Below are 13,731 nucleotides of genomic sequence, written 5' to 3' on the forward strand. Positions count from 1 at the left end.
CTATCTGGGGGTTAAAATTTGAACAGAGGTCTGAAGCAAGGTTGAATCTAAATCATTCAACCAAGGATTAAACAAAGGTTAGATTTATCCTCAGGATGAACAGAAAATAACCTTTAGTCAAATTTTACAACAACAAAAAAAAACAAATAAGGGAGACAATCATGTTCATTTACCAATTTAGAATTTTTCAACTGAACTTAATTTGCATACAAATGTTTGGTTTTAGGATGATTTAACTCCAACATAATTTAGGATTATAAATCTTGTTTTTACTTTACAGTATGTAGAGAGAAGTTCAGGAAGAGGAATCACAGCGACAAAGAGTTCACCTTTAAATGAATGTTCTAAGTACAGCACTGAATCATGAGCTATAATTCATATTTGATTGTTATTACAAAGAGTGGATGTATCTGACTAGCATTTGTATGACATTTATCATATGAAGACTTACAAGGCAAAGAATCAGATGTTACAAACAAATGTGTGTGCAGTTAAAGACATGAATATCTCAATTTACTTTCTTTTTGTGATTTGAGTGAGAATTTGTTTTAGACCCTTACTCCTGTGTATGAAAGGATGAATGTTCTAAAATACTTTTAATAGTTACATGATTGTAATCTTTAATCTATTAAAGAAAAAACAGAAATGTTAGAAAAAGGTTGGGTTTTTTTTCATGCCACTTATTACATAATTCTTATATACTGATTCTTGATTGATGTGCTTAGAGACATACCACACAAATAGAACTTTGGAAAATGTATATATGTATCCTTCCTTTATCTTTATTTCATAGATTCTATAAGATGTCATTGTATGACACATTGTATCTGTGTTCATAGATTGATTTACTGGAATTAATAAAAAATTATGGATTTCAATACAAAAAAGGTATTTGAGTACCATTTAATACTATAAGTTATGATATTTGGTGTTAAAAACTGTTTTGACATCTTCCTGTATTTATGGTTGAGCTGTATTGTTGAGTTTCTGTCACACTGTTTACCCTATGGCCACAACTTTCCCCATACTTTCAAAAACTTTTAAGAATAAAATTGAGAATGGAAATGAGGAATGTGTCAAAGAGACTGCAACCTGACCAAAGAGCAGAAAACAGCTGATGACCATCAATGGGTCTTCAATACAGCGAGAAAATCACGCACCTGGAGGTGTGCTTCAACTGGCCACTAAACAAATATATGTACTAGTTCAGTGATGATGGAATGGTTACAGTAAAACTTTACTTTTATAATACCAAGAACAAAACTTATATATTATTATACTGATATTATTGAATTGCAGTAGGTTCTTCAGTTGTTATATTTAAAATTATTTTCGGTGACGGACATGAAAAACATGACAACATTATGTATCAGTAAGCATTGGATACTTGTGTACACATATGGGAAGTTAAGTCGCCTTCTGTGTTTAGGGTTCACAGATACTATACCTCCCATTTAGGTATAGTAACGTCCCCTACCATATGTACCACAATGCATCCGCAAACTAAGAGTGAGGAGGCTCAGTTTGACCGGAAAAAAATATTCAATCCATGTCGCACCATATGTACCAGGTAACCGCTATTACTGATGCAAACTGAGCAGGGACTCAGTCAGCATGTGTACCAAGTATGCCCTTTTACTGGTACTAACTAAGAGTGAGGAGGCTCTATTTGACCGATTTAGGTCACTTAGTATCTACCATATGTACCAAGTAACCGCTATTACTGTTTTAAATGGGGATGTTTTTTTCTGGTTTTTTTTCGTAAAGTTTTTAAATTTGGATGTTTAACCCTTTTTATAAAGGTTTTTAAATAGGGATGTTAAATTGTTTTTGAAAATATTTAAATTGGGATGTTTAATTGTTTGTCTAAAGTTTTTAAATGGGGATGTTTAACTTTAAAAAAAATAACAACTTGGCTGGATACATCATACCAAAACAGAGACTTGAAACTGGTATGTCGAAAGGAAGAGGCAGGTGTCTTACAGTTGGCGTTTGTCTTGGTCTACAGACACCTTTAGTCTAGATAATCCACAGTTCAGCTGGCTAGTACAAGCAAACAGGTTAGTTTATAACATTTGACTTTTTAACACTTTTTTTACATTTTGAATTACCTATTTTTGTTAAGCTTGTGTCTTTTGTCGCAAAAGCGAGACATAGCGATCCTACATTCCGTTAGTGTCCACTAATAGTAACTCTGGTTACGGTTTTTTGAATTTTTTATAACTTTCTTATACTATCCTGGATTTCCACCAAAAATGGACAGAAGCTTGTTTACTATCATAAGATAGTAAATGTATATCCAGAAGTAAATTTTGTAAAAAAAAAATCCTACTTATCCGTATTTTACTTATAAATGGACTTAGTTTTTTCTGCCAGTTAACATTACCTTCACTTTGCATTTCAAGTTTTTATAAAGTTGTGGACCAAGTCTACCCTTAACCTTTTTTACTACACTTTTTCAAAACACAACATTAGCAAAAGTGAGATGAAGGAGAGGCAGTTAGGACCTATGCTTTATGATGGTAAGTATTCAGCTGTGCAAAAGACATTGGATAGTAGTGATCTAGAAAACAGCAGGGATATAAACTTGTTAAAATTGGAGAATTCACTTCTACTATGGCCATATGAGTTTTGAACCTACCATTTTAACAAAAGACTTCTATAAGCAGATCCTATTTTTATAGACAGATCCAATGGAACTTAAGTTCTAACCATTGTTAAGGAATACAGGCTAACCTACCTGCTGCAATTTGATTGCAGATTCTTAGTTAATTTGCTTTTTTCCCTTCACCACTTTGGTTTGTTTTGCCATTGAATAACGCTGACGACTTTTGGGATCAGCTATTCTCTTGACTAGAAGATTGTCTAGGATCCTTCTTTTGGAAGGAATTAGGACTGATAGTGTGAGATATAACCTACCTCACACTATCAGTATCCTGGACATTAATCTTCCATGTCTGTCCTCTTGACTAGAAGATTGTCAAGGATCCTCCTTATGAAAGGCATAAGACTGATAGTGTGAGATATAACCATCCTCACACCATCAGTATCCTAGACATCAATCTTCCATGTCTGTCCTCTTGACTAGAAGATTGCCAAGGATCCTCCTTATGAAAGGCATCAGACTGATAGTGTGAGATATAATCTACCACACACCATCAGTATCCTGGACATCAATCTATCATGTCTGTCCTCTTGACTAGACGATTGTCAAGGATCCTCCTTATGGAAGGCATAAGACTGATAGTGTGAGATATAACCTATCTCACACCATCAGTATCCTAGACATCAATCTTCCATGTATGTCCTCCTAACTAGAAGGTTGTCAAGGATCCTCCTTATGGAAGGCATTAGACTGATAGTGTGAGATATAACCATCCTCACACCATCAGTATCCTAGACATTTTAAATCTTCCATGTCTGTCCTCTTGACTAGACGATTGTCAAGGATCCTCCTTATGGAAGGCATTAGACTGGTAGTGTGAGATATAATCTACCACACACCATCAGTATCCTGGACATCAATCTATCATGTCTGTCCTCTTGACTAGACGATTGTCAAGGATCCTCCTTATGAAAGGCAATAGACTGATAGTGTGAGATATAACCTACCTCACACCATCAGTGTCCTCGATATCAATCTTCCATTCTGCCCTCTTGACTAGAAGATTGTCAAGGATCCTCCTTATGGAAGGTATTAGACTGATAGTGTGAGATATAACCATCCTCACACCATCAGTATCCTAGACATCAATCTTCCATGTCTGTCCTCTTGACTAGACGATTGTCAAGGATCCTCCTTATGGAAGGCATATGACTGATAGTGTGAGATATAACCATCCTCACACCATCAGTATCCTAGACATCAATCTTCCATGTCTGTCCTCTTGACTAGAAGATTGTCAAGGATCCTCCTTATGAAAGGCACAAGACTGATAGTGTGAGATATAATCTACCACACACCATCAGTGTCCTAGACATCAATCTTTCATGTCTGTCCTCTTGACTAGAAGATTGTCAAGGATCCTCCTTATGGAAGGCATAAGACTGATAGTGTGAGATATAACCATCCTCACACCATCAGTATCCTAGACATCAATCTTCCATGTCTGTCCTCTTAACAAGAAGATTGTCAAGGATCCTCCTTATGGAAGGCATTAGACTGATAGTGTGAGATATAACCTACCTCACACCATCAGTATCCTGGACATCAATCTTCCATGTCTGTCCTCTTAACAAGAAGATTGTCAAGGATCCTCCTTATGGAAGGTATTAGACTGATAGTGTGAGATATAACCTACCTCACACCATCAGTATCCTAGACATCAATCTTCCATGTCTGTCCTCTTGACTAGAAGATTGTCAAGGATCCTCCTTATGGAAGGTATTAGACTGATAGTGTGAGATATAACCTACCTCACACCATCAGTATCCTAGACATCAATCTTCCATGTCTGTCCTCTTGACTAGAAGATTGTCAGGGATCCTCCTTATGAAAGGTATTAGACTGATAGTGTGAGATATAACCTACCTCACACCATCAGTATCCTAGACATCAATCTTCCATGTCTGTCCTCTTGACTAGAAGATTGTCAAGGATCCTCCTTATGAAAGGTATTAGACTGATAGTGTGAGATATAACCATCCTCACACCATCAATATCCTAGACATCAATCTTCCATGTCTGTCCTCTTGACAAGAAGATTGTCAAGGATCCTCCTTATGGAAGGCATTAGACTGGTAGTGTGAGATATAATCTACCACACACCATCAGTGTCCTAGACATCAATCTTTCATGTCTGTCCTCTTGACTAGAAGATTGTCAAGGATCCTCCTTATGGAAGGCATAAGACTGATAGTGTGAGATATAACCATCCTCACACCATCAATATCCTGGACATCAATCTTCTATGTGTGTCCTCTTAACTAGAAGATTGTCAAGGATCCTCCTTATGGAAGGCATTAGACTGGTAGTGTGAGATATAATCTACCACACACCATCAGTGTCCTAGACATCAATCTTTCATGTCTGTCCTCTTGACTAGAAGATTGTCAAGGATCCTCCTTATGGAAGGCATAAGACTGATAGTGTGAGATATAACCATCCTCACACCATCAGTATCCTGGACATCAATCTTCTATGTGTGTCCTCTTAACTAGAAGGTTGTCTAGGATCCTTCATATGGAAGGCATAAGACTGATAGTGTGAGATATAACCTACCTCACACCATCAGTATCCTGGACATCAATCTATTCATTACCACCCCGGTTTTCTGCAATGGGATAAGCAGAAGACCTGAGGTCAGCTGTCCTCTAGACTAGTCACTATATTATATTCTAGGATCTTTCATGTGAAAGGTATAAAACTGATAGTGTGAGATATAACATACCCTCTTCCCATTCACAATTTTGGTTCAGCTGAGCCAAAGGCCTGGAACTTCAATTCAATTGGATATGTCTATCAAAATTAATCTAGCAAGAATTTAAGATAGAAGGTTGGCTTTCTCATATGGGCATAGCAGAAGTGAATCATCCAATTTAAGCTGGTTTTTATCCCACTGTTTTCTGGTTTGATATTTTTTTAGTTTTGTATAACCATTGTACATGAATAAAATTAATTTTATATCAGGAAATGAAAATTCTGAGATAAGATTTTACCTTCAAGGGGAAATTTTAATTCAATGAAGATAACTGATAAATCATATAATTAAAAATGGAGGTTGAAATCAAAATGAAAATATTTCTTTTGTAACTAAAGTTTAGGCTATTGAATTGAAAGATATGTAAAAATATATATTTGTGTTAATTTTAACTATTTTTTTAGGTTGTTCCAGTAACTATGTTGTAATGGATGTGGAGTAAGACTTCGTGGTCTAATACTGCAAATAATTAATGGTTGGTTTATAATTCCTCTAGTGAAACAAATTTTATTTTCATCATAAAATAAATTTAAAGGAAATGTTCTTTACTTTAAAGTTGTTAGAGGCTAGAAATTTTTTTCTTCATATTTTTACATTTAATGTCTTAAAATATTTTAAAGATGTGAAGAAGATGTCATTTTTTAGCTCACCTGGCCCAAAGGTTATTATTTTGAATATTATTATAGATAGGGGTAAACTGTAAACAGCAATAATGTACAGCAAAGTAAGACCTAAAAATAAGTCAACATGACCAAAATAGTCAATTGACCCCCTAAGGAGTTATTGCCCTTTATAGTCAATTTTTTACAATTTTCATAAAATTTGTAAATTTTCACTAACATTTTCCACTGAAACTACTGGGCCAAGTTCATTATAGATAGAGGTTAGCAGCAAGAATGTTAGTAAAGTAAGATCTACAAACACATCACCGTCACTAAAACACAATTTGGTCATGTGTCCTTTGTTTGATATTTCACATAGACTACGGTGAGCGGCGGTTTAGAGCCTCTAGTTTTTTGTGTTTTTGGGATGTTGCCACATTGTGTTCCCTTCACTCCTAATACCCTTTTGTCCTATATTACCTACTCCTATGTACTGTGGATTTATTATTATTATTCAGAAATTAATTTATGTTGGTATAGATGAACAACAAATATGGAGTACAAATTTACTATAGGCTTGTATGCAGACTTTGGCAAAACACTGACTTGAATTCCCCAAAAAATACAATTGTTCGTCAATCCATAGGAATTGTTACCCACAAAAATATGTTTGTTCCTCAAAACATTGAAATTGCTACCCACAAAAATACATTTGTTCATCAATCCATGGAAATAGTTACCAAAAAAAAATAGAATTGTTCCTCAATGCAATATTCCCACACTGATTTTTACGCCCCACCTACGATAGTAGAGAGCATTATGTTTTCTGGTCTGTGTATCAGTTCGTTCGTCCGTCCATCTGTCCCGCTTCAGGTTAAAGTGTTTGGTCAAGGTAGTTTTTGATGAAGTTGAAGTCCAATCAACTAGAAACTTAGTACACATGTGCCCTATGATTTGATCTTTCTAATTTTAATGCCAAATTAGAGTTTTGACCCCAATTTCACGGTTCACTGAACATAGAAAATGATAGTGCAAATTTCAGGTTAAAGTTTTTGGTCAAGGTAGTTTTTGATGAAGTTGAAGTCAAATCAACTTGAAACTTAGTATACATGTTCCCTATGATATGATATTTCTAATTTAAATGCCAAATCAGAATTTTCACCCCACTTTCACGGTCCACTAAACATAGAAAATGATAGTGTGAGTGGGGCATCTGTGAGTCACACATTCTTGTTTTTAACAATTTCAAATGATTTATCATTTTACTTTTCAGGCCAGCATTTATTATAATTTGTCAGTATAGATTGATGTTAAAAATAGCCATTGGAGCTGAATTTTAAGGTAAGAAAGAGTATTGTAATAGTATCATCTTGTGATTGCAAATCCTGGGATCATTTAACAGACTCTCATATATACTTGGTAGGATTGTTTGCCATTTTAAGGAAGTTTTGCAGTTTTTGGTTGTTATCTTGAAAATTATTATAGATAAAGATAAACTGTAAACAGCAATAATGTGCAACAAAGTAATATCTACAAATATGTTAATATGACCAAAATGGTAAATTGACCCCTTAAGGAGTTATTTCCCATTCAAGTCAATTTTTAACATAAAATTATAAATTTTTGTAATCTTTTATAAATCTTCTCTGAAACAACTGAGACAAATATAGCCAAACTTAGTCACAATCATCATTAGGGTAGTTAGTTTTAAAAATGTGTCCGATGATCCCGCCTGCCAACCAAAGAGAATGTCGGGGTAAAATAATGTTTTTGGCTTATATCTCTGAAACTAAATCATTTAGAGCAAATTGAACAGTGGGTAAAAATGTTCATCAGATTAAGATATATATGTCCAGAAATTTTCAAATGAATCAAACAACCTGTTGTATCCAATATGAAAAGGATAATGAATATCCAACTTAAATTTATTCGATAAAATATTTGTTTTTTCGCAATGCATTGATACTATAAAGCATATTTTCTGAATTTTATTGAAAAATTCTATATGAATCAAGTATGCAAAAAAAAAAATTCCATTGAGTAAATTTTTAACAATTTTTCATAATTTTTTGTAATCTTTTACAAAAGTCTTCCGAAACTAAAGCAAAAACATAACGGTTGCATTATTTCATGTATAAATTGTACATAAAAATATCAGGAGAGTGACACATACTCCTTGGAGCTTGGATCATCTAGTTCTATATAATGATATAACAGTGGTATTTTTAACAATTTTGATTGACCGAGACATTTCATATTCCAGGGTACAGCATTACAGCTTGTCCATAAGGATTTATGTTGGAAATGGCCATTGACTTTTATGGTAAGAAAAAGCTGTAACAAAGATTTATAAACCTTTTGTATTTAAGGTAGCACAATACAAAGATTTCATAACCCCAACTCCCAAGTTTTAAAATGCTGTAACTTTCTTAATAATGCTTGAAAATTTATAAAAGTGGTAGTTTTTGATAGCTAACAGATTACTCTTTCAAATTAATGCAATGTTAGTATTATGCAACAAGTATGTAACCAATTATAATGTTAACTGTGTCTAAAATATTTTTCACCAAATTTCCACTTTCAAATGAAATTAGCTTCTGCATAGGTATTCCTAGAGGGTTGATTTTATTATATGTTGTTCCTATGGCCATTATCTACAAAAGGGTGTCTCAGATTTCAGATAGAGTGTATAGAACAAATTTTACACCTAATTAAACATTATCTTCTTTTATGTGGTTAGGATGTTTACACTAATTACAGATTTATGAGAGAATGGAATCCCATAGGGACAATTTGAGACACCCTTTTGAAGCCCATGATGTGTTGATTAAGATTTCGTTAAAATTTTCTGTATAGTTAGAGATGATAGAGCTAAATTCATTTAAGTGAAATTACCCAGATTTTGCCACTAATTACATAATAATTGATTACGTAATGATTGCATAATAGAAATATTGCATTCATATAAAAGATTAATCTTTTATCTATCTATATACCTCTTTTATTATTTTTTATGCATTCATAAGAAAGTTACAGCATTTTAAAGGTTAGTGATTGGAAATAAAAAAAATCTTTGTATTGTGCTACCTTAAAGATCATGTACATGAACAAGATTTATATAATCTCTCTTACAATTTAACGTTTTTTGAAAGGATGTGTAAATTTCGGAAGGCAAAACAGATTATTTTAGGAAGTGTCTCTTTTTTTGGGTTATCAAGAGTTGTCAAAGTTTATTTGGTTATTTTTTTTTCCCTTGGGTATAAAAAACCTGCAGTTCAAAATGTATGACAATGAATTACTTTAAGAGTATTTGATGAAAACCTATTATTGTAATTCCCAAATTAAATCTCTGAAATAAAAACATTAGTATGATACTGTTGTTCAAAAGTCAGAAATCTATTGAGATAAAACAAATCCAGGTTACAAAAAGAAACCACATCAACAACGGAACAACAGAAACACAGAAGTGCAAACAAAATCAAACGTCAACACACATAGAAACAGACTATTTGATAACAACTGCCATATTCCTGACTTGGTACACAACATGTTAAGAAAACAATTATGGGTTTAACCTGGTGTTATTGGTAACTAAATCTCTTGCTTATGTAATATTCCAGGAAACTTGAAATTAGTGTCTTAACTCTTTTTCAGCCTACCATTACCATGATTACTGTGGCTGCATAAAAGAATTGTGATTAAGTTTGTATTCTTAATGATGGCATACAGTTAGCCTACTATGTTTGTTTGTAACTTGTTACTTCTCGCCTTTACAATGGGGAAAGGCTTACTCTATGGAAGAAATGCAGCCATTATATCTTAGTTGCAATATATTCAACATACAGATACTAAACTGATCACCCAACATAAGACATATACCAGCATATAATACCTGTTCTTGTATCACTATATATAGTATGGTATCATTTCCCTGTAATTTGTGGAATCAACAAAAGTTTGAAACTTTTTAAAAGTAGAATGTGAAAACTCTTCTAATCTTGCCTACCATCATTTTATTAATCTCTGAATTCGTATATAGGTATTTTCATACAGTTGTTAAATGGTAATTCATCTGTGTAATTTTATGTAGTTTTATTGTTTCGTCCTTTTTATACGCCCGTCAAAATTTTGACGGGACGTATTATGGTATACACGTCCGGTGTCCGCCTGTCCGTCTGTCTGTCCGTCTGTCTGTCCGGTGTAAACATGTTGCACCGTAACTTGAGAACAACTTATCCAAATTTCATGAAACTTAATATAGTTGTTTCTTATGATGGTCAAATGATCTGTATACTTTTTGGTGAAAATAAGATTTAAACTTTTTGAGTTACGGCACTTTGTTACTAAAACAGGGGTGTGTTTTTTTCACATGTCACACCGTATCTCAAAAACGATTCTTGATTATGGCTTAAAACTTTAAACACTTCTTAATTATATTAATCTTGATATCTGTATACTTTTTGGTGATGATTCAAAATTTCATTTTTGAGTTATTGAGTTGTTTGTAAAAAAGGGGGAGGTTTTTTTTACATGTCGCGCCATATCTCAAAATCGATTTATGATTATTGCTTAAAACTTTACACATGTCTTTGTTATATTAATCTAAAGATCTGTATATTTTTTGGTGATGATTCAAAATTTCATCTATGAGTTATTGAGTATTTTGTAAAAAAAGGGGGAGGTTTTTTTTTTTACATGTTGTTCCGTATCTCAAAAACAATTTATGATTATTGCTTAAAACTTTACACACTTCTTTGTTATATTAATCTAAAGATCTGTATACTTTTTGGTGATGATTCAAAATTTTATTTTTGAGTTATTGAGTATTTTGTTAAACAGGGGAGCTTTTTTTTTCATGTCACGCCGTATCTCAAAAATAATTTATGATTATTGCTTAAAACTTTACACACTTTTTTGTTATATTAATCTTAAGATCTGTATACTTTTTGGTTTTGATTCAAAATTTTATTTTAGTGATATTTAGTTTTTTGTAAAAAAAAAACAGGGTGGGGGTTTCACATGTCCCGCCGTGTCTCAAAAACAATATATGGTTATTGCAAAAAACTTTCTTAGAAACTATTTATGATTATTGCATAAAACTTCCACACAAGACGTCGGGCGTATCATGCGCTCATGACGCAGCTGTTTATTATTTTATCTGATGTGCCATATTTTAAATTGTTAATTGATAAGATTATTGGTTATTTTATGTTGTTGTGTAAACCGCTTAGAGTATTTTTTGTTAAATAATGCCCTTCATAGATATTGTTTAATAATAATAATTCTTTCAGTAAGAGTAAAGAATGTAGCCAGGTCATAATTAGGTAATTTTGTCAGAAGTTCAACTCCTTGGGTTTTACTTATGATACAGGGGAACAAAATTGACCTATATAACATTTTTTGTCTTTACTCAGAATTCTTCAATAGCTCATAAAAATGTCGTTCATATGATCTAAGCAGATTCTTCATTTCCTTTCTGACGATTTGAGACCCAAATTATCCCAATGCAAATATAAGGTAATAGTCTAAGTCACCATTTTCCTGTCATTTAAAAAAAATCTAATATAATCCATATAATCTGAAAAGTGGATCCCTGGATCATGTATAATGCAGGGTTGGGTTTCGATAAAACACAGAATTAAACGTTTTATAAGAACAAGACATTAGGAATTGCTACAGTGATTTAATAAGATAGACATATTTTGGTTCCTATGGCATCTTCATCAGGATTAAAACTACAGAAGAGTACAAAATCCTGCAGTGATAATTTGCATTTCACAATGTCATCATCAGGATAAATTATAAATAGGGAGTGAAGGTAAATGTGAAAGATAACTAGATCAAGAATGTTAAATAAAATATGTTTTTGTAAATTTGGACGACATTTTACTTGCAATTATGTACCATTTACTATATTTGATGTAGTACAGACTTGCTTGCCGTACCATTTCAACACTGGAAGAAGTACGTTTGTCTGAGCGAAGCCAATTGGAAGCACGTACCTCTTAGTGAAGCTAATTGGGAGCACATACTCTCTGTCTTGTTGCGAAGCTGATTGGAAGCAGTACATATATACCTCTGTCTGCTAAAGCTAATTAGAAGCAGTACCCCTGACAGAGCGGTCCCAATTAGAGGCATGTAACTCTGAGGGAAGCCAATTGGAAGCATGTACCTCTGCAAAATTTGATTAAACACTATTCAACAAATTTTATTTAACATTCTTTTTAAAGTTTACTTTCATACCTTCTTTCATTTTTTATTTATTATTATTCCCCTGTTGACATTGTGAAGTGCAAATTATCACTTCACCATTTTGTACTCTTCTGTAGTTCTAATATTCCGATGAAGGTGTCCTAGAAATTAAAACATGCCAATATAGTTTAATTACTCCAACAATCCCTGAAGTATTGTTATAGGGGTTTTAGAATTACAGTAAATGAATCTGTTATAGACCATTCAAATAAAAAAAAAATAATATGCATTTTGCTGATAATTTATTTTAGTGTGAATTTCACTTAATGTAACTTTACATGTAAAATACAATAAGTACTTTTTTATTGCACCGTTTCGAAGGAACTGAGAGCTTAAGCCATCACTTGGCGTCGGTCATTGTCCATCCAGTGTAAACCTTTTCAAACATCTTCTCCTCTGAAACTACAACCAAACTAATAAGCTGAATGATCCTTAGAGTAATGTATATATAGAATAAACTTTGTGTTTTATTTTCTGTTTCATTAAAAAGCATGGCCGCCATGGCTAAAAATAGAACATAGAGGTAAAATGCAGTTTTTGGCTTATATCTCAAAAACCAAAACATTAAGAGCAAAAGTGTTCATTAGGTGAATTTCTATCAGCCCTGAAATTTTCAGATGAATCTAATAACCCATTGGTAATATTAAGGAGATTTTCCAGTTTTGGGTTATTATCTATTATAGATAAAGATAAACAGTAAACAGCAAAAATGTTCAGGAAAGTAAGATCTACAAAAAAGAAAATATGACCAAAATTGTCAATTGACCCCTTAAGGAGTTATTGCCCTTTAAGGCCAATTTTACATGAATTTGTTTATCATGTTTTCTAACTCAAAAAATCTTCTCTGAAACTACTAAACTAATTCCCACCAAACTTAAGCTGAATGATCCTTGGGGTATCTAGAATAAAGTTTGTGTTTTATTTTCTTTCGTCAAAAACATGGCCGCCATGGCTAAAAATAAAATATTTGCGTAAAATACATCTCAAACACTAAAGCATTTAGAGCAAATCTGATGTGAGGTAAAAATGTTCATTAGGTGAAGTTCTATCAGCCATAAAATTAGATGAATCCACCAACCCATTAGATTGCTGCCAATAAATTGGTAATTTTAAGAACATTATGCAGTTTAAAGAAAAAGTTAAACTGAACAGCAAAAATGTTCAGCAAAGTAAGCAAACTCCGAAACAGTGGTGACGTTGCTTCGCTAAACTATCATTAAAGTCAACGTAGCGTAGTAAAGAGGACGTAACCGCTGTTTCGGAGTTCGCAAAGTAAGATCTACAAATAAGTTTCTATGATCAAAATTGTTGATTGACCCCCTGAGGAGTTATTGCCCTTTAAAGACAATTTTTCACAATTTGTTCATTTAGTTTGCTTACTTTAGAAAATCTTCTCTTTGAAACTGCTGAATCAATTTCAGCCAAAAATAGGCTGAATGAGTTTCAGAGTATCAAGT

At 33.1% G+C, this 13,731-nt stretch overlaps 1 long non-coding RNA gene across 1 annotated transcript; it reads left to right on the top strand.

Moving 5' to 3' along the window:
- The first annotated feature begins 1,417 nt into the window (after positions 1–1,417).
- LOC143056525 (uncharacterized) lies at positions 1,418–12,717 on the top strand. Its single transcript, XR_012972386.1, has 5 exons — positions 1,418–2,060; positions 5,825–5,895; positions 7,296–7,363; positions 8,286–8,345; positions 9,677–12,717. It is a non-coding gene; the product is annotated as an uncharacterized LOC143056525 (long non-coding RNA).
- The last annotated feature ends 1,014 nt before the right edge of the window (positions 12,718–13,731 follow it).

Source organism: Mytilus galloprovincialis, chromosome 13 (assembly GCF_965363235.1).
Source record: "Mytilus galloprovincialis chromosome 13, xbMytGall1.hap1.1, whole genome shotgun sequence".
NCBI classification, from domain to species: Eukaryota; Metazoa; Mollusca; class Bivalvia; order Mytilida; family Mytilidae; genus Mytilus; species Mytilus galloprovincialis.